A 3556-nucleotide genomic window follows, 5' to 3' on the forward strand; every position below is an offset into this window, starting at 1 on the left:
AACAGTAGATGAACTGTAAAATTCTCAGTGCCAAGAACACCAACGGCAGACGCCGACCCGCCCCCACCAGGCGACGGGCCCGGGCAGGCCAGCCCCCTCCCCCCCACATGCGAGTAACCACCCGCCCAGGAGCTGGAGCAGCGGCCCCAGCCGACAAAGCCCCCGCCCCAAACCCACCCACTCAGCGCAGCAGAGCAGGTGAAACCCAGCGAACCCGACACCCCCCCCAGCGCACCGCTCACCCAGGGGGGTGGCAGAACCCTCCACCCCCCACACCGTCCCCCACAGGCCAGGCCAGCGGGCACTCAGAGACACCAACCACGTAGCCTCAGTTGTAGCCTCAGTTTTTGGGTTTCTGTAATGTTTTTAAACTTATTCCTGGTGGTTTGGATTTCTATAAATATTTTGAAATTAAGGAGTCCAGTGATTTGAACCAAGTCAGCGGAGGTTGACTCGGAACCATTGAGAACATGTAGTAAATTTTTGGCAAGATCATCACTTTGATTATTGCCTCACTTCCCATAAGTGACGTGGACAGATTACTTAAAACCTGATGGTGGGGTTGAATTCTAGGAAATATTTTAAAATAAATTAAGCTAAAGTCTACCCACTTTAACAGAACCATCCTATAAAATTTACTCAAATTAATTCAGGCAACATTTTTGCAGTCATTTGATTGGGTAAATTGTATTTTTTTACAAAGTAAACCCAAGTTTAGCAAATAACATACCGATGTATTTAAAGGGTCCTCTTTAGCCTCTGATGCAAAGTAGAATTAGGTACAGTGCAAGTGTCTTTGCCAGTATCACCTGATACAGTTTACTGCCCAGTTGGGAGTTAAGAGCTTTTTTAAGGGCCCATTTATGTGGCCATTCTGCCAAGACCTTCTGATCACAAGCATAAACACTTAAGCTGTTGAGCCACATGGTGCCAACAGCCAAGTGCTTTTAGCATTTTTACAGCATTTTGTTACAGTGCGTGAGTCAGAAAGCGTCACGCCAGATGTGTGAGTTTGCAATCCTGAAAACATATGTTTAGAAATAGTTTCACATCAGTTAATTTGTATAAAAAATAAGATTACTTTATACAGTTCTTAAAAAGCGGAACCTCTGATGAACATGAAATCACCAATAAACTACATTTACTCATTGAATGTTTTATTAAATACATAATGCGCTTGAACACTACAGCTGTACGATTTCAGGACAGAGCAGCCACTCTTAGGTTTTTTGGTTGAGAGTGTTAGATTTCACTGCTGACAAACGATTTTACAATCTTATCTTCTATAATAGGACATAAACATAAAATTTGATGGTTATATAACATTCCATTATGAAGTTATGTAGCATATTTCACACAGTGGTGCAGTGGGTAGCACTGTCACCTCACACCTCTGGGGCCTGGGTCTCTGCCTGGGTCTCTGCCTGTGTTCCAAGTATGTGAAGTTTGCATGTTCCCTCTTGGTTGAGGTGGGGGTTTCCTCTGGATACTCTTGTTTCCTCCCACAGACCAAAAACATGCCGAGATTTATTGAAGTTACCAAATTGCCCATAGATGTGCATGTGTGAGTGACTGGTGTGTGAGTGTATGGTGTGTGAGTGAATGGTGTGTGAGTGACTGGTGTGTGACTGCGCCCTGCAGTGGGTTGGTGCCCCATCCTGAGTGGTCTTTCCCTTGGTACCCATAGTGGCTGGGACAGGCTCTGCACCCAGGATTATACCTAAAACTTCGATCCTGCTGGGATCCCAAACACAATCTTCCTCCAAGCCGCTAGGAACCATTCCGCAGTTGGGGGGCACCCAGGCTGTGTCATATCCATGGTCATGCCAGGTTTTTTGGAGGGGGTGTCCCTGCCGGTCGATCTTCTTTACTTTTCCTACTCGAACCCTCAGCTTGAGTACAGCTTTCCGCTCATAGAAGGGTACATTTCTTGGGTAAGCTCTGGCCTTCTCAAAGCTCCGACTGACATAGACTCCAGGTCCAAGCATGCCATCGCTGGACTGTTGAAATCCGTTCTGTTCAATATCTAATGCAGCTCTTAATGTAGTACCATGGTACATGATGTATGTCCTACTACCTCTCCGTGTGTCGTCATGCTCCAGATAGCATTCAAAAGACGTGCAGAAGTCGTCTACAAATTCTAAAAAATCGGCCAAGCTTGCCATACTTTTCTCTGCAAACCAGTAAACTTGCTTTAATAAACAGATGTTTTCTGTACAAGCAAGAACAATTTGGTGTCAGTTTTATTACTGGACAGAAAACTAAATTTGACTATAGTCCATGTTAATACAGATATTAAGTTTAATTTTAATGATGTTTTATTCTAAAACTGTTCATTTTATGTTATATTCTAAACTGAATGAGAGAGAATGAGACCATGGAGTAGCAGACTTACCTCTTGTACTGAAAATCCACTTCAGAGTAAAATCACTTCAGACCAGTGACTCAAGGTTTTGCTGTAGTTTCAGTTTCACCTAAACTGAAAGACAGACACGTTATATAGACGGCTTTGCCACACCTTTTTCCGTCACAGAAGGAATTGTACATTATGAGAATCAATAAAATAAGGTTTTATTGGGTGTGGAGTTTCCCTTCCCATGGTTACAGGGATGGACAGGAACATGAAGGTCACACAAAAACATTAAATTCCCTGTGAGAGGAAGGATAGACATGTAACTGTCATTTCAGGTGAGGAAAATGCGCCACATGAGAGAGGATGGGATCAAGGCCGTTTTACTGGGGTCTCAATGATCACAAAAAATATTTATCAACAGCTCTGTCATCATGGCCTTTCAGAGGATCATAAGTATGGTTTGATCCAGACCCTCTGCCCTATTTGTGTGAGGCAACAGTGCAACAATGTCACCTTCAAAGTCACAATGCCAACTACAAAGAATAGATTCTTGACAATCACTAAAATGACAAAATAATTCATAATCTTTAATATAGAATGAATATAATATACACATTTCTTGGTCCCTGTATGGGGAAAGTTAAACCTTCTCATTGTATCAGTTACATCTGTTGACTATAATCTTACCTTGCAAAACAAATATCTTTATATCCTCCGGAATCTTATTCGTGTTTCTTGCTGAAATGGCGATTCTGGCTTCAAGTATATTTCACTTTCAGTTACAGACAGGAAATGATCAGCTTCCTCCCAAATGCGGAAGCGGTCTGTGGCCCGGTGTGGGATATTTGGGTACATTATCCATTATCCATCTCCTGCCCCCAAATACTTCGGTCACAGCTCCAGGGCCGTGCAGAGACCTTTAGTGGGGCAGGTGCTCAGATTTAAAGAGGGGAGCATGGATGAAGATCTCAGAACATCAGCTACAGCGTAACCTGCTGAACCACAACAACCGACATTCAAAAAGAGGATAAATCCTATAACAAACCGCATCATACTTTATCGTTACACCTTAGCAGAGTTTTATCAGAGTCTCATTGTAATTATTATTTGAGCCCTTATTCTCAGAGTTGCAGATTACTGTCAGGCAGTTAGAGGACATGGTCAGCTGGTGCACCTGGACATTGCTGTTTATCAGTGTCTGCT

General features: G+C 43.2%; 1 long non-coding RNA gene across 1 annotated transcript; it reads right to left on the minus strand.

The window, feature by feature from the left end:
• Positions 1 to 1140: 1140 nt before the first annotated feature.
• On the minus strand, positions 1141 to 3341 carry LOC125721444 (uncharacterized). The gene is made up of 3 exons (XR_007385743.1): positions 3041 to 3341; positions 2396 to 2479; positions 1141 to 2212 (listed from the first exon to the last, which is right to left on the minus strand). It is a non-coding gene; the product is annotated as an uncharacterized LOC125721444 (long non-coding RNA).
• Between the last annotated feature and the right edge of the window lie 215 nt (positions 3342 to 3556).

The sequence above is a fragment of the Brienomyrus brachyistius genome, unplaced genomic scaffold, assembly GCF_023856365.1.
Source record: "Brienomyrus brachyistius isolate T26 unplaced genomic scaffold, BBRACH_0.4 scaffold33, whole genome shotgun sequence".
NCBI lineage: Eukaryota > Metazoa > Chordata > Actinopteri > Osteoglossiformes > Mormyridae > Brienomyrus > Brienomyrus brachyistius.